Source organism: Cavia porcellus, unplaced genomic scaffold (assembly GCF_034190915.1).
Source record: "Cavia porcellus strain 051 isolate PalLab524CR breed Dunkin Hartley unplaced genomic scaffold, mCavPor4.1 scaffold_17, whole genome shotgun sequence".
Taxonomy (NCBI): Eukaryota; Metazoa; Chordata; class Mammalia; order Rodentia; family Caviidae; genus Cavia; species Cavia porcellus.
In genome coordinates, this window is record NW_026947500.1 from 22,691,726 (window position 1) to 22,710,197 (window position 18,472).

Genomic DNA, 18,472 nt, shown 5'->3' on the forward strand with positions numbered 1-18,472 from the left:
AGCTGGGGGGCAGTGCTGGCCCCACTGCCCAGGCACCTCCTGGGCTACATCGTGCTCCATGAGTGGTGAGTGGGACAGGCTGGGTGATGCACTGAGACCCTGTCTCAAGTTTAAAAAAAAACTGTCACGGGCTCTAGCAGAGCACTTGCCTACAGTGTAGGAGTCCCTGGATGCCATCCCACTACCGAAAAAGGGGAAAAAAGAGTTTCATCTTCCCCAGGACTCCACTCAAGCACTCACGCAAATATGTGAAAGTGTTATCTTCAACCAAAGATAGGGAACAGGTCCAGGAGATGGAAACCACCTGGAGGGGTGAGCGGCCAGAGCTCAGCAGATAGATCTGGGGGGATTTGGTGACGTGTTGTCAGGGGCACAGTCAAAAATCCCTAAGTTCCAGGCATAAAGGAGAAAAAGAAAGAAGCAAGATGAGATCGAGTGGGTGTGCAGGAGGACAGGGGGAGGGAAGGTGAGGGGCCAGCAGCTCCGGAGGACAGAGGAGCTCCAGGAACAACTCACAGCTCAAAGTGAGGACCGATGGCTTCCAACACAGGTCGACAGTTCCAACAGCCTCAGAACTATCACTCCAAAGCAGAAGTCAGTGACACATTCCCCCAACACTGAAAAAGAATGAGCCTGCTTCACCAGCCAGAGGTATGCAAGGTCAAAAATGCTCAGCCAGCCTGGCGTGATGGCGCATGCCTATAATCCCAGGAGTCAGGAGGCTGAGGCAGGAGGATCACTGCAAATTCCAGGCCAGCCTGAGCTACAAAGTGAGTGCAAGGCCAGCTTGGACTAGAAACTGAGAGCCTGTCTCAAAAAAAAAAAAAAAAACAAACAAACAAACAAACAAAAAAAGCACTCACTTATTCTAAACCAACAGGAAGCCCAAATTCATGTATGGAGGGGGCTGTTTGGAGACACCCAAAGCCAACTCAGTCTCTCACTCTACCTTCCTCCTTCCCTCCTTCCCACTTATAGCTGCCCCATTCTGAAAAAGGAAGAGTAGATGGATGGAGAGGGGTCTTAGCCTCTCCACTGTGGCCCTTGTGGGCTGGAAGTGTGTTTTGTGTTGTGTTGAGTTGTTTATTTCCCCGAGTACTGAGGGTTAAATGCAGAGAGCTAGCACCGAGCTAGGTCTCAAGATCTTTTCATGCTTTTGTTCTGAGACAGGCTCTCACTAAATTGCCTCAACTTGTGATCCTCCTGCCTTGACCTCCCAAATAGCTGAGATCATAGCTGAGACCTCCCAAAAAGCAGAGTTTTGATGTGAGGTTACAAGCGGAGTAGATTGCAAACTGGAAAATTGATTATTTAGAAGTCTCTGGAGATGAACAACTCCAGGCTGCTCTGGTGAAGATTCCTGCCTCCCACATCTCTGCTCTGCTCTCCTCTGGGTCACAGTGGGACAGTTCTTGAGACAAATAGCTAATTCCCTCCTGTCCCCATTGACCAGAACCCTGGGGGCAGCTCTCAGGTGGGGACACTAGATGTCTTTGATGCTTTTGAGCGGCTGATCTCCAGCCGGGTGACCTCCGTCCACCACTGGCGACAGTGTCACAGCCACATTTCCTGAGCAGGAGGCCTTGTCCGGGCACAGTGACTCCCTAGTGCCCAGGGGCAGAGGCGGGAAGAGTCACAGCAGTCCTCGTGCTGGAGTTTGGAGCTGCTCATCTAATCCAAGCTGGTCTGTGTGCCAGAAATTCAGGCCAAGAACCAGGAGAGAGGAGTCAGCAAACTGAGATGAGCGAGCGGGAATCCTGCCTGGCTCCCCATTCCCTGAGGCTGCCGAGCGGAAAAGGGGGCCAAAGCGCCCCCACCTGGTCAGAGAAAGGGGCAGGGTTGGACCATGCCCTGACCTGCTGCAGGCTGGAATCCACACATTTATATATACTTATTTACCTAACCGGAAAGGGTTAGTGTTAGGGACCAGAATCCATAACATAGGGGCTCAAGGACCCAAGACTGGCACCTGTTTTGCCCTATGGACTGGAGCCACGTGGAAGCTCTGTTTGTCCCCTGTCCATCTGTCCCCCCAGTCGCAGCAGAAAGACCCACAGAACTATGACATTCACAGAGCAAGATAACATCTGCTGGAGACGCTGTGATTCTTTGAAAGAACACAGCAGAAGTCCTGCTAGAGAGAGAGAAAAACAGGCTCTCTATTACCTGCTCCTGTTCTCAGGGGTATTGCTTTGTTACTAGCTTGCTCTGACCACCTCACGGCTCCGTGACATTGTCCCAAGCCCCCAGGACTTTTACCTTGCTAAAGAAAAACAGGGTAACCAGAGAGGACTTGGTTGTTGCTCAGTCTGAAGCACTGACCTCCCAGTCCACCTGAACCTGAAAATTTCTCTCTTTACCCTTTTTACACCCCTCAAGCAGGCAGCCAAGGGTTTAGCCAGCTCCCGGCTGGCTCAGCCTAGGTGCACCCCACCCCGCCCCTAACCATCATTTCCTCTCCTGAAAGCAATGTTAACAATTTCTTAGAATCTTCCAGGAGTATATTAGACTGTGTATACTTTTAAATTAGTTTCATTAAACTTTATATCTATGTCTAATATTGATAGAATAAGGGTAGGGTATAAGAAGTAATAATGAAACATGCAGGTACCAACAAATTAGAGGAAGGAAGAGAAAATAATCAAAGTCTAAAACAAGCCTTCAGTCACACAAAACCCTGTACACAAATGTTCACAGCAGCAGCGATGGTTAATTTTATGTTTCTGCTTAAATATCCCTCAATAAATATTTCCTACTCTAACCTTCATTGTTCCTAGAATTTATTCTTCGATTTTAGAGAACACACACTTGGCATTATCAGAAACCTAACATATTGGGAGTTATATATTTCCTTATATGTGGAGGTCCTGGTGTCATCACTGGGTCATTTTGGAGACCCAGCAAGATAAGTAGATGGAGATAAGAATGTACGTTTTTTTATAGATTCTGGGGTTTTTTTTTTTTTTTTGTCTTTTTCTTTTTTATCGGTATCAGGGATCGAACTCACGACCACACACTTGCAAGGCAGGCGCTTATGCCGCTGAGCTAAATCCCCGGCCCTTTTTATAGATTCTGGATTACAACTCACTTAGGTAATCAAATTGTCACCATTTTTTAATTGCTTATGTCTTGAATTTTAAATACTTTATCAATTTTTGGTCTCTTGTCTTTTGTTAAAATGGTGATAAATTTGAGAACATAAAAAGATCACAATATTTCTTTGATGAGACATTTTATTTTTGTAGGCAAGGTCTTGTATTCGTATTTTATATATGGTATATTTAGACTCACTTGTTTAACATGATTTACTAAGGAAAAATACAGACAGAGCACTACCTAGTGTAATTTAATACTAACTATAGGGTAAATTCAAAAAATTGCTGTAAAATGGCTCTTTTTATGAAATCTAGTTTATATTTAGAAAATACATATGCCTATTAAAAATCATGGCACCCTTCCATCAGTTAAAAGACAGTAGGTCAATGACCATTCTTTGTTTTTGTGGTGCTGAGGATTGAACTCAGGGCCTTATGGATACCAGGCAAATGATGACCGTTCTTAGGACCTGAGGGACAGCTTTCACAGAGATACTCTGACCCAATCCTTCTCTACACACTAGAGGAAACAATCAGGCCTGGTCTTCTTCAGTTTCCTTTATTTGGCTTTACTTCTAATTTTCCCCCCTCTTTGTACTTTCCTTTTTAGAGGAATGTAAAATTAGAAAGACCTCTAAACTGTTACAATCTTTTCCTCCTACTAAGTTAAGTCCATGGAAAATGTGTGTTTGCTAACATTTGAAGACAGGGAAGTCATCCTGAGGGACACATGCCCCATCTCTGGGTCAGACAAGAAATCAGGATTTTGCCCATCTAGGGGAACACAGTGGCCTGGCTTGGTGCTCTGGCCACGTCTCTTTCGGGAGACTGAAATGTTTAACCTGTGTCCACTGAGACAATGGACAGAATCGACTTCTGGGTGCTGTTTCCCAAAACACTACACTTAACGGGACCAAAACACATTTAGACTAAAGAGGCTTTCCAAACTTCCATTTATGTGTTTAAGAAAATACTTCGAGTTACGGCCTTTAAAACCTTTAGTGTAATGATCTTGCTCAGGCTTTTAACTATCCCTTATAGAACTCTGACAAACAGTGGTTACTCTGGCAGCTAATTCAATGCTACGGTAGCTGCAACTATTAAACCAGAGGACAGGTTTCCCCAGCATCTTTTTGGTGAAATCAATGGCCAACAAAATGTTGACCAGACAGACAGCTGGACTCCCTTGTGGAGACTGACCTTGGGTTATCTGGGCCAATAGAAACAGAATAACTGAGGGTTCATAGCCAGGGTCTGGCAGATACCCAAAGGCACTCAAAGATTCCTCAGTGGAAACTGGCTTGCAACCAAAGAAAACCTCCACTTACCTGTCTATTTATATATCTCTGCTAATAAATTAAAGATATTCCCTAAACTTTTCAGGCAATTAGACTACCTCTCCTCTCAGAAATTAGAGGTAGCCTATAACAGCTGTTTACATTTCAAAGACACTCATAAGGAATGATTTGCATTTGTGCCTTACATATGTTAACTAAGAAAAAGAAAAAGAAAAAGAGATTTTAGTCAACCAGTGTATAAAAGACTGATGTGCCTTTACTAACATGTAAAATGTAATTGCTAGATGATAAATATGTTTAACCTGTGAGCTTTAAGTAAAATATAGCTATGAGTCTGGGGATTTAGCTCAGCAGTGTAAGCACCTGCCTGCCAAGTACAAGGTCATGAGTTCAATCCCTGGTACAAAAAAAAAAAAAAAAGACATAGCTATGTCCCGCTATTAGGAAAGATTCCCTAGATAATTAGATAGAGGACACAAATGCCTGGGAGACTTTGCCAGAAGACTCTGGGCAGAGTTCCTCAAGTTTATTTGTTGTCTTTTTCTGTCTGCAGAAGGAATCTCCTTCACAGAACAGCCAGAGAAGTGCTCTAACTCACCTTTTTACAATAAACAAAAAAGAAGTAGTTTATCTAAACTTATGGTTCCTTCTTTAAGCATTCCTATCACAATTAGGGTTATGGAAACAAAGTCCCTGAGCCGCCTGGGGAAAATTGCACACCAGTCTGAGGGTGGACAGGCTGACCAAATTGTGTCTTGCGCTCTCTCCAGAGGGCACCCACCTGCCCTGGAGTGGAACTGGCCAGAGGATGCCTGGGGGACGTTATTCAGTAGAAATAAGGATGCCCAGTTATTTCTTTTTGCATAGATAGGTGGCTCAGTGTTCAAATTTATACCCTTATACACCTTGCTTCTTCCCTTACAGATGTGGACAACTCAATGCCAAAGCCCCTTACTCCTGGAAGATGTTCAACCCGTACATGTTGGAAAGAGTCACCTGATGTTTCTCTAGAGTGTGTGTGGCCTACCTCCCCCCAGAGCCAAAATGGAATGCAGAGGGAAGTATCGATTATAATATTCTTTTACAACTAAAATCACACTGTAAGAAAGAGAAAAAATAGAATTGCTTTGTGTTCATGCTGTTTTTACATTAAGAAATCATTCTTATTTATGCTCCAGGTATAATCATAATCCTTATGAGACTACCTCAATTCATAGGTCTCTTTGTCTCAGCAACTTAAAGCAAATTAAGCTAGAACTAGGAAAATTTTCAGATGACCCTGATAAGTATATAAGCTAGGCTGTAAAGATGTAATGTTAATCTTAAGTCAAATATTGACTTCTAGTGGGAGACAGGCAGCACTACAATTGCATGTGGAGATGGCTATCGTATTGTTAATTTTAGAAAGCCAGAAGATAGACAGCCAGGGGAACCACCAGTTCCCACTGGGGCACAAGCAGTTCCCACCCAAGAGCCCAGCTGGCCTGGCACAAGACAGGAGATTGGAGCAGGAAACACTTTCAAGTGTGTATTCTTTGTTTTGTTTTGTTTGTTTGTTTGTTTGGGGGGTTTTTGGTACCAGGGATTGAACTCACCATGACTGTGTACTTGCAAGGCAGGCGCTTATGCCGCTGAGCTAAATTCCCAGCCCCTCAAATGTATGTTCTTGAAGGTCTAAGAAGGGCAAAAACCAAGCCTTCTAGTTATTTTAAATTGTCAGCTACTTTTCAGAGAAAGATGAAAACCCCTCTGATTGCTTAGACCATTTACGAGAAGTCCTAGTAAAACAAATGCCCATAAGTCCTGATTCAATAGAGGGGCAGGTTTTACTTAATGACATGCTTATTACCCAGTCAGTCCCGATATTAGAAAAAAGTTACAAAAGATACCCTTTTGTTAGAGACCGCTACGAAGCAGCTCTGAGCAGGATTTAAATTTTACTAATTGGCATTCTATGTATATCTGTGAGTCTGTCCTAGGTCTAGGCCCTTCGCCTGGCGATGGGAGCTGATTCACAGTAAGTGAACCTCTATGAATCACTGGTCCTGACAGCGGCCTGTGGTGCCTGTGAGGCCAGAGATACCTCAAAGGGCAAGATAAGGCCACAGCTGCGGACACTTGGCCCAAACATCAATTAACAAGTAGGGACTGCAGCTGCAGAGATTACTCCTACAGTTTCACTTCTCCCATGTCTTCATGATAAGACAGTTCTAACTAACTGACTTGATTCATGACTTGGAGACGTCTTTGAAGTGACTCCCAAGGTCCTGCTCATTGCCTGCACTTTCCTCAGTGTCCCCTTTGTCCTTGGTCCTAATACAAGTGGACTGATCCAGAGTATCCTTTGTCTTTACCCTCGAAGTCTCAAGCTTAATTAAAGGGTTTTGACCCTCCTGGAGCCCTAAAAATCATACAATTTGTCTCTTTTTATTTAATCTCCACCCTAACTCGTTGGGAAGATCGGGGATCTAGATCAGAATCCAATACCCTTTGCTCCAGATAGCTCACTTGATACTTTAGCAAAAACTTCCCCCTCAGTATTTTATAACTGTGATGAGGAAGAGGCCAAAGAGAGAGAGAGAGAAAAGATACTGGAGAAAAAATAGCTGCCTTCAAAGAAACAGACTTTAGATCTGTTCTCGGGGCTCCAAGAAGAGTTCAAGACCACGTTCACCGCTATTGCTGCCACACTGCCTTAAGAGGCCCCCCAAGCCACACCCTGACTGCAAAGGTGACCACTGGAGGTCGCACTGCCTTCTGAGACAAGGCCCCCGGGTTGAGATCCATCCTATCAGCCAGTCCAGCAGAACCACAGGGCATCAGGGCTCTCCTCCTCCCCTGGCCAGACTGTTGTCTCTGCCTGCCATCTCCGCAGAGAAACCCTGAGTAATCGTGATGAGAGGTAAAAACAGCCGATCACTGGACATCAGCATGTGTCTCTTTGTCCTTCTCAACTCTGGCCTTCCTTCCAGGTATCATTCCTCAATGAAACAGTCTCCAAAAAATACCTTGTTTACGCCTTAACTGGGATAACTTTCCCTTCACCCATTTGTTTTAGTTATGCCTAAAAGCTCAGTTCCCTTCCTGGAGAGGCTTTATCCTGTCTAAATACTGTAATTTATGTATCCAAGTTGCCAGCCAATCAAAATGATGCTGAGACTGGTTTTTACAAACACAGTATATATTCTTTTTCATTGATCAAAATATTTGTATTAATCTTGTTCTCACTCATTATCAAAAATTTAGAGGTAGGGGCTGGGGATTTTAGCTCAGCGGCATAAGTGCCTGCCTTGCAAACAGGCAGTTGTGAGTTCGATCCCCAGTACCAATAAAAAGGAAAAAGACAAAAAAAAAAATTTAGAGGTAATTATAACTAAAGCTAGAGGGATTTATGATATGACAATGTCAGACTCCATCAATAAAGGGATATAAGAGCCAGTGGATTACATTTGCTGCCCCATAAAAACAGTTTCTAAACTTACCTGTCAGCTCTAATGCTTATATTTTGCTTACACATGTCTTTGTATACATATGCTGATTATACATGTTTGATTAAAATGTTTTCTTGCCTAGAAGATGCCAAACCCCAAGACATCGTACATGTAAAACCAGTAACAAATATGTGGATTCCTTTTAGGTTCCTTTTACTGGAACTCACCAGATCTTATCTGGAAAAAAGATTATATGACACATGGTGAGACTTTAACTGACTACACTCAGTGGGCCTTAAATGGCACTGCAGTTGGTTTCTCTCCCAAATGAAAAAATAAAGTCAAGGAGAGAGACCATCCTCCAAAAGCGGATGGAATTAGGCTTTCTAACAGCAGTGCAGAGGGGTACGTGTGCAATTGTAAAATCTCTATGTTGTGCATACATCCCTGATCATTCTACTAATACCTCAATAATTATTCAAGATATCAAATGACAAATCAGACTTCCGGGAGAACATGGCGGACAGATAACAGCAACTACCGGAGGCTCTCTGAAAGACTCGGCTCAGAAGCCAGGAATGGTGCAGACTAAGGAGACATAAGCAGGTGGAGATATGCTCTGCTGACTCAGGAACGAACTGGCCTGAGAGAAACCAACTTGGAATGCAGTCCTGGTGCTAAAACAGGAACAGAAAAGCCTCGGTGTGGAGGCTGGACCCCGTGCCATTGGAAGCAGTGATTTGGGTTTCCCGCCGCGCGGTGGCTGGCTGCCTCTACAGCAGCTTGGCAAGGAGAGAGACGCGCGGAAGCTCTGAGAACGGCAATCTGCGAACGGAGTCGAAAACAGGACGGGCAGTGAGGCGTGCACTGACTTGTGGTGAGGTGAGTGAGAGAAACTGACACTCTACCACAGTTTGACTCCAGCGGAGGACTTTCTGGGCCCAGGCAGTCCTGCAGGAGCAGGGCGTGGTGGCGACTCCAGCCACACATCCCGCTCTCGGCGGGATTGGTGAAAAGTGCCTGGCCTGCGTGACGCTGCTGGCAGACCCAGTAGGCTGGCCCAACCCAGATCCCAGAGCCTGATGGTGGCTGGGAGGGGCGACCCCCGCGTAGGCTGTCTGGTCCGTAACTCCCTGGTGCGCTGCGGTGGGCAGGAATACCTAACCAGTGCAATTCGATCAGGCTGTGGCTGACAGGGAGAGAAGCTGGGTCTCCTATATAAGCTTGCATATATAAGGAACAGAGAATATGGGAAGAGGCAGCAACAAGAAAGGCTCCTCAGCCCCCAATTCTGAGAAACAGGCAATAGCGGACACGGCACCAATAGACATAAAGCGCCATATAGAGAGCCTCATAGACCAATTCAGGAATGAAGTTATCAATGACCTGAAGCTAGAAGTATGCAGAATAGTTAGAGAAATGCTAAGCACCACCCAAGAAAAAACAGATGGTGGAATGGAAGAACAGAAAAAGAGGGGAGAATTGTTTGATGGAGAAAACAGAGAAAGCATAGAATACGTGAAGCAGGTTCAAAGGGACTAACAAGAAACTAAGAAGTCTGTCGAAGACTGGCATAACAGCTTGAAAGAAACTAAGGACAGACTATCTGAACTGGAGGGCAGACTTGTAATATGGGAGAATGAAATGAAAAACTTTTTAAAAATAACAAAGAAACAAACAGCAATAATACAAAGACAAGAAGATGATAAGAGGATCCATAACTTAAGGATTAAGAACATAAAAGAAGAAGTAGGGACACAAACAAGTGAACTACAAAAGCTACTCACAGAAATAATCCAGGAGAATTTTCCTAATTTAGCAAAAGGTAAAGATACTCAGATATATGAGGCATACAGGACCCCAGCCACCTACAACCCAAACAGAGCAACACCCAGGCATATAATAATCAAAATTCCAGAAATTCAATACAAGAACAGAATATTAAAAGCTGTCAGAGACAAGAAACAGACCACTTACAAGGGAACACCCATCAGAATTACAGCAGATTTCTCTGCACAAACCATCAAATCACGAAGAACATGGGGGGAAATAATTCAAGCTTTGAAAGATAATAATCTCCAGCCAAGATTGAGATATCCTGCACAACTGTCCCTGGAAATTGATGGAAAAACAAGGTGCTTCCAGGATAAAGAGGAACTGGGGGAATTTGCAACCACCAATTCAACCCTACAGAGAGTATTGCAGGATATTCTAAAAAAAGAAAAATACAAAGAATCCAGAAATAGTGGTGGGGAGACCACAACGAATGGAGCAGAGAACAAAATGAAGAAGACAAACTGACAGCTACTGACAGAAAAAGAGCTCAACAGAAATGAGGCAGAGAAGATTGGATGATAGGAACAGCTATTTTGGAGAAAATGACATCTTAATAGGTAATACTGATTTAGTATCATCTTGTTTTGAAGTCTCATCTAGCTTTTGTTCTTCTGTCTCCAATGGTCTAAATAAGTTGTATCTTATTGGATTTTATTATGTACGATAGTATAAGCAAAAACCTTTTAAAGACAAGGAGATTATACAGAAACCATTGTTCATTTTCTGTTAGTCGATTCTAAATACTCTGTAATGCTGCCATTCTCTTAAATGGTTTTACATTGTTTTGATATACTTAACGCTACAGTATACAAAGTTGTACTCAAGGATTTCAAGGAAAGAGAAAATATGGTAACTACTTTTAGGTTAGGATTATCTGGTGGTGAAACACTATTCTGCTTAAATGGTTATGTTTTGATCTGCGCTGTTTCGCTGTTATGCCCTCTTTTATCTCAATCTCCACTCCATTATTTACTTTTTTATTTTTATCCTTTTAATTAAAGGAAAAAAAATATCAGGATATATTATAGTAACCCACTTTGACTTTCCATTACCTCGATTTAAAGCCCTGTATTACTCTCACCATCTGGTTTTTAACTGATGTTCCCCTATTCTGTTTTGCTGGATAGTATCAGGTTCGAAAGTTTAGGCATCAGCTGTGAAGATAATGAGATTCATTATAACGCCCATTCTTGTTGACTTTTATCTACTTTTGAAGACCTACAATGTCTCCAATGTTTTGGTTTTGTCAGTTTTATTCTTTACTGTTTTGTTCAATTGTATTATAACTAATGATATAGGCAATTCTATTAGAGATAGCGGGAGGCATTATGGTAACCATTGTTGACCACCTTGTATTATGTTTTTATATTATCTATTATGTCCACCCTTTTGACTTGACCGATTCTGTTCTGTTATGTCACATTTGGTTTTACTCTCTTTCAAAAAAGTAATAAGAACCGTGGGAGCAATGAAACCCAAAATGTGTAATAGTCATTGTACAAAAGAGAGGAAAAGAAAGTGCTCTAAACTATATAACTGCATGTATATTTAAGTGTATAAGATAGAAAATGATATCACAGAGTTTTATTGGATCATTGAACAGAACTGTTTGCAGTATCATTGTTGGAATGTCCACTTTACAAGCTTTAATTTTGTGACTTGAACAATTATTTCTAAGATGACAATATGTAATCCATTAACTAGTGATTTCCTACTGTTCATTTTTTTTCTGTAAATCTGTATAACTTGTACCCTTTCTCTGCTTTTTTTTTCTTTTCTCCTTAAATAAAATTAAAAAAAAAAACAAATGACAAATCAATGACATGTCAGTCTCTAAAGTTCTCTGGAACTTATCCTTATCCCAACTATGGGAAGCCATCACCAGCTCTTCTTGGTGGAAATCTTTGTTAACTGTACTTGTTAATTATCTTATTAAGTCTATTATGGCCCCTGAAAACTTGTTTCTTTTGACTGCAGGGTGTCCCTGACTGGAGATCAACAACTATGACCTCCTTCAGCCTGAAGAAGCCAGATTGGTCATCACCCATCACCCTGTCATGGCAGTTTGGGTTACTTCTTCAGAAGGGGGATTGTTTCAAGCAACTGAATTAGATAGAAATATTAGAGGCAGTCAGACAGGGCTAAGCCCTCGAGGGAGCCAGTGTGGAAGATGAGACACCTTGCAACTGTGGGGGAGACAGACACCTCCACTGTGGACCAGGCCTCAAGACAAAAGATAAATCAAATGTACCCACATACTTTCTAAGGAGATAGTCTTTTTTTTTTTAAATCAGTACCAGGGATAGAATTCATGACTGCCTGCTTGCAAGGTAGGCACTTATGCTGCTGAGCTAAATCCCCAGCCCCAAGGAACTGATATTCTAAATAGGTACCAATCACCTTGAGGAAGCCCAGAGTCACCATCCCCAACCCCTACAGGAAGTCACTCCTCTTTCTGATGGCCACCGGCTACATGACTCACTTCCCCATTTGTCCCCAATTTTACCACTTTTTTACTTGAACAGTTAATCTTGTTAGTAGACCATAGCTCTGTCCCACCTCATGCCCCACTCTCGATTTCCCATGTTTCCCCCACCTTAGACCTGCCTCACTTTGTGGTTTTGCTCTATGAAAAGACAGAGTCCCTGGCAACCCACTCGGGACCCCTTCCGTCTCGCTGTCAGACAGAAGCTTTCTTTCTCTCAATAAATATTTTGCTCTTAATCTCCACTGTTCCTAAAATTCATTCTTGGATTTTAGAGAACATGAACTCGTACCAGACATCTAGCAGGCTGGCAGTTTCCTTCCCCTATATCAGTTCCTGCCACTGATTGCCTGCCTCCTGCCTGCAGATACTGTTCTGGGGTATGGGGCACCCAGCCCTGCCAACTGTGAGCTCAAACCCCAACAAAGTGAATTGAACACCTTCTTGTGGACCATTAAGTGGCATGTGCCGTCTTCCTTCTTCAGCATCACCCACATCCCATGCATGTGACAAATCCCAGGAGGCTTCACAGCAGGGCAGCATCATGCACTTTGAGTTGGACCTCACTGACCCCTACGAACACCATCTCAGCCCTCACCAGCCATCAGATGCTGCCACAGGGCAAGAACCTCTAAGACACGCTCCCGAGGAACATCTCCTGCCACCTCAGGTGCTGTCTGGGGTATGTCACGCTCATGATGCCATCATGGGCATCTGCATGGCAAGAGCTGCAGGCTGACTCCCTCTCCAACCCCATCGCAGGGAACTGGGAGCCCAAGAAGCCCATATGGGTCATGCTTATGGTCAACTTCCTGACCTGAAAGAGACATTAATTCCCAGAGCGTGCCAGTCTTAAACCTGTACCTTGCCCAGGTGGCTGCAGAAACAGGGACAGTGGAGAAGGTCAAACAGCAGTGCCACCTGATAAACAGGCCAAACTTTTCTGAGGACCACTGTGATAGGCTGGGTGCCAAGGAACATGATTTTTATGAAGGAGAAGGAATAGAAATACACTTTTTGAGCCAGTATAGTGACATGTGTCTGTAGTCACAACTACTCAGGAGACTGAAGGTGGAGAATCTCTTGACGCCAGGATTTGGGACCTGCTTGGACAACATGGTGAGACCCCATCTCTTTTCATCTCTAAATGTTACCCAGAGGGCTTTAATAAATGTATTAGAATTTAAGCCGGATTTTCAAGGGAAGCCTGGTATTTAGACAGGCATACAAACAGGATGATGCAGACTCCGAGTGGACCAGGGGTGTGGGCCGTCCTGAAAGATGCACACTGAGCAGGCCGAGCTGCGGTAGATTGGGCTTGTTTACCTGAGTGCATGGGGGTAGGGGGATGGGGTACAGTGCGGAGAGGACGTGGACATGAGGCTGTGAAGTCCAGCGGCACACAGCGTGCAATTGCCAGAGCTATCTTCAGAGGGAGCAGCTACACAGAGCCCCGTGTGCTGAAAGGGTGTCTGGTGGACCTTGGCTATCAGTTGAGCTATCAGTTATTACGGTTCCCTCCAAAAAGCTCAGGTGTGGAGGGGCAAGGCTTTCAGTAGGGCTTAGCCTCCTGGGCAAGGTACAGGTCTAAGACCAGCATACCATGGGAATGAATGTCCCCTTCCGTCAGGGAGTGGACTGTGAGCATCACCCAGAAGGACCTTTTTTCACTCCCAGTTCCCTGTGAAACTTGGAGCTGGAAGGTGACTGATCCATGGGTGTGGATTCCTCCACTGATGGGTTCAGTAGGTAAATGAGCTGTCAGAGGTGGTGTCCAACACAGAGATCACTGTGGGACATGACCTGGAAGGGTGCGTCTCCTCCTCGGCTCCTCTCGTCTCTCTCTGCTTCCTCCTCACCATGACATGAGCAGCCGCTCTCCCCTGTGTCTCTCTGCCATGGCCACGAAGCCAGCCCACCATGCATCGTAACCATGGGCCAAAATAAGCTCCCTTTAAACTGGCAGGTGTTGGGCATTGTGCCCAGGGCCAGTCAGCACTGCAGTGGGGCTGGAGTCAGCCTCTTGCCTAAGGGCAGTGGCTGTGGCAGCCTCAGGATCCCAGATCCTGGGAGCTGAACCAGCTGGGGGTGGGACAATTGGCTTTTGTGGAGCCGCTCTGTGTGTGGTCACCTGATCATGATCGTTATGAAGACTGTCGTACAAGGAACACTGATCATGGATACCGGAGAAAACACAAAACAAGAGAAATGTCAGCAACAGAGTGGATTCTGAGGAAGCGACAGAGTTGAAAGGCATTTAGATCATCTTCCAAGGCAGAAGGTTAAGGAATAGGATTTCTAGGGAGGGGCTGAGACAGTCGGCAGTTCCCAGATGTTGTGACTGTCCCTGGATCTTGGAGATGGAAATGTTGTTGGTTCTTAGTATCCCAACACTGGCGGGAATGGAGAGAAGGGAATGTACAAGTTTACGGGGGGTCTTGGAACAGGTTGCACAGACTGGGTGACTTGAGAAGAAATTTATTTTCTCACAGTACCGCAGGCTCAAACTCCAAAATCACTATACCTCCAAGACTGGTTTCCAGCAAGGCCTCTCTCCTCTGCTTGGAGACAGCTGCCTTCTTCCTGTATCTTTGGGCGGCCTTTTGTCTGTTTGAGCTGGAGAAACAGAGAGTCCTTTGGTGTCTGTTCCCTACTTAGTGGAATGCTAGACACTTTTTTTTTAATAATAAAATACAACAGAACAAGACACAACAAAGCCAATCGAGACAATGCAGTGAAATTACTACAAAACTTCACAGCAGGATACCGGTAGTAGGTACCATAGTACATCTCGTTATCTTCACAACAGTTGTCCTTTCAATCAGGTATAGCAAAATCAAACCAAAAACAGGACACTATAAAACCTATCAAAACAGAATGTTGTATAGAGCAAAACAATCAGAACAAAGCAAGACAGTGAAAACAATGTTGACCTTCAAAGAGAAGACAAAAGGAAATGCCCCATATTTTCTGTACTGCATACTGTCACTCTCCTAAGAGATGCTCAGACCTATGCCCTCAATTGCTAAGGGCAGGGTGGGGGGAGATGTTTGATTCTCAGCCCACGCCCTGGTAGGCTCACAGGAGAGGCTGACAGGTTCTCTTCCTGACTCACCTGCCACAGCCGCTTACCAGGAACAGCGGTGTGCTGCTTTCTTGCTCAGAACCCTAAATTCTTGTTCCTAACCCTAAGTTCAAACATTGAGGAATGCTAATTCTACCAGATGGGGATTCTGTTTTCTGACCTTATTTAACCTGAATTACTTTCTTAAAAATGGTCTGATAGCCACATCGAGAAGGATGTTAGGACTTTGGCGGTGGAATTTAGTGGGTGGGACACAAATCAGTCCATAGGAGGATGAGAGGATGAGCTCAGTCAGCTCTTGGGAGTCAGGGCAGGACTGGCTGGTCAGAAGGAAGGGTGGTCAGCAGGCCTGCCCAAAGGGAGGACGAGGGGGCGGAAAGAGAAAGACAGGGCCAGCCTGCCATGCATCTTCTTCCGGCTCTCGCACACTTTCCTGGAGTTAAGGAGTGGACATCACTAGTCAAGTGATGCTAGTCAGGTTGGTGCTGGTTAGATTGAAATGCCTGATCCTTGTGCTTGGTCTTTATGCTGACTAGAGCTCAAGTTCGAGTTTTGAGATCTTCCTGAATTGCATCTATTACACTGTTTCTTAAATTCTTAGTAAGTGTATTCCTTACAACTAAAAAATACAATTCCTAATATATATTGACTTTACATTTTTGAAGTTTGTAAAAATAGAATCAAACATGTATCTATGACTGGGTCTTTTTTTTGCTCAGGAGTGTAATCTAACCTGTGCTGATGAGTCTCAGTCATTGTCCATCTGTACACTATAGTACACTTACACTATCTTGCCCTTCATTAACAGACCTTGGGGCATTTGCAGTGTATCTGCATTACTGATGAGAGTGCCCTGAGTACCCATAATCTCCTAGAGTACCTGTACCAACTTTTCTGAAAGCAGATATTTTAAAACTGTTTTGACTGAAATAGCAAGAAATATATTTTACAAGGCATCCTGGATATGTATCATAGATAATGAAGTATACAAGTAAAACAAAAGCCTTATTATAAAAATATATCCATACTAAGATCTGGCGGCTCTGAGACCTGGCCATGGTGGGACTTAAGCAGCTTCACAAGAACGCAATTTGCCCATCCTCTTGGTAAGCGCCCCGGCACTGACAGGAGAAGAACCAGCCAGCTGTTCCTGTGAGCCTAACAGGGTGTGGGTTGAGAATCAAACATCTCCTCACCCCTACCCCTCCACCAGCAATGGGGACAGAGTTCTGAACATGTCTTGGGAAGATGACCATATGCAATATAGCAAATAAGGGAGGGATTTCCTTCTATGTTCTGTTTGAAGGCAAAGGTTATTTTCACTGTTATGTTCTGTAATGATTGTTTTGCTCTATTCAATATTCTCCTTCCATTGGTTTTACAATGTTCTGTTATTGGTTTGATTTCTCTATACCTAATTGACTGGACAACTATTGTGAAGATAACAAGATATTCTATAGTACCTATTACTGCTATCCCAGTATCCTGCCTTGAAATTTTGTACCAGTGTCACTACATTGTCTTGATTGGCTTTGTTCTGTCTTGTTCTGTTCCATTTTTACCACATTCAAAATAAAATTTAAAAATGTGTATACCCATACTAAATGAGATTTATGCTGATAAATTCTGTACACAATCTGTCTTGGTTACTTTTCTCTTGTTGCTGAGACAAAATACCTGACACCCAAAATGAAAGAAGTTTATTTAGTCCACAATTTGTGGAAGTTTCAGTCCATAATCAGCTGGCTCCAGGGCAGGGCAGCATGGCACAGAAACAATACTTCAAGGCAGCAGCCAGCAGAAGAAGCCAGAGCAAAAAGGGGAAAACATGTCTCTTTCCCCCACCCCTATACTGCATACAGGCCACCACCACCACTACCCCGCCCCCTAGGGCAGATACAGCTCTCACAAAATCTCTGTGCCCTCTTCTTGCATAGGATGAGGATGTTTACAAAGTGAGGACTGTCGCTTCCTGCTGTCTCTTAAACTTCTAAGCTTCTCAAACTGACACAATATATGAACCATAACACAATCTTTTTATTTCATTTTTTAAATTTTGATTATGCTCCAATAAACTAAAGCTGTGTCATTCACTAACAGGTACAACCAGAGTTGTAGGATATGTTACACCATGATACATACTTTTTGGTTTTCATCAGTGGTTTCCGGCTCCTAACTCTGACCCACCTCATCTGAAAGTAGGTCGGTTAGGACCCTCCTTATACCAGAACAGATGCCCATCCCCCAAAGGAAGGGATATTTCAAAGAGCTCAAAGAGAATCCGAATAGACACACCTTGCTGAGGTTTCCCACCCTGTTAATTAGCAATCATGCCAGTGCAATGAGGTCTCCATAAAACCCAAAAGAGCATAACTGGGAGGGTTTCCAGATAATTAAGTATGTGCAGGTCCCTGGAGGCTGATGCCAGCGAAGGCATGGCAGCTCCGTGTCCTCCCACACACCTCGCCCTGTGCATCTCTCCATCCATGCCCTTTGTAATCTCCTCTAGAATAAACCAGAAAACGTTTTTCCTGCATTCTGTGAGCTGCTCGAGCACATTAATGAAATCTGAAGGAAGATTGTGGGACCCCCGATGTAGAGCCTGTTGTTCAGACTCATTGGGAAGACTTGCAAGGAGTCAGGGGAGCAGGCTTGCAGACTGTGTCCTCAACCTGAGCCATCTGACCCTGTCTCCAAAGACACAGTCAGAACAAATTGGAGGGAAGGACACCAGCTGGTGTCTGCTGTAGAACAAACTTCTTTCCTGCTTGCTGGTGGGGAGAAATCTCCCATGATTTTCGAGGTCAGACAGGTTTTCTGTGTTGATTGTGGTGTGGGGAGAAGGAAAACCCAACATTTTTTCTTTCCCAGTAGACTGGGTATAAGCTTCAGCTTTATTAGCAAAAGGAAGCAAAATTAAGCCTCCTTTCAGTAGCATGCCTCGAATATTATTGGGTTTTAATTCACATATCTATAATTATGAACATTTCTACAATTATTTATGAAATGTTGCACTTTGTCAGAGGTGTGGAGCACCACCTGGATGACTCTCCTTGAACAGAGAGCAGTTATCTCCATTTTGGCTAAACCTGGTCCTCTCTCCATGTACTGGCTAAGCCATTTCTATATCCCTTCGGTTGGTGTTGAGCAATGTAAACAGGACTGGCTGAGGTGCTGAGGCATACTTTGCACCTGAAGTTTTTCCGGGGGAGGGGGGGTTGGAGGGGGTTGTTGTTTTGTTT

General features: G+C 44.0%; 1 pseudogene; it reads left to right on the forward strand.

Moving 5' to 3' along the window:
• The first annotated feature begins 534 nt into the window (after positions 1-534).
• Positions 535-13,192, forward strand: LOC106027338 (metalloprotease TIKI1-like; annotated as a pseudogene).
• The last annotated feature ends 5,280 nt before the right edge of the window (positions 13,193-18,472 follow it).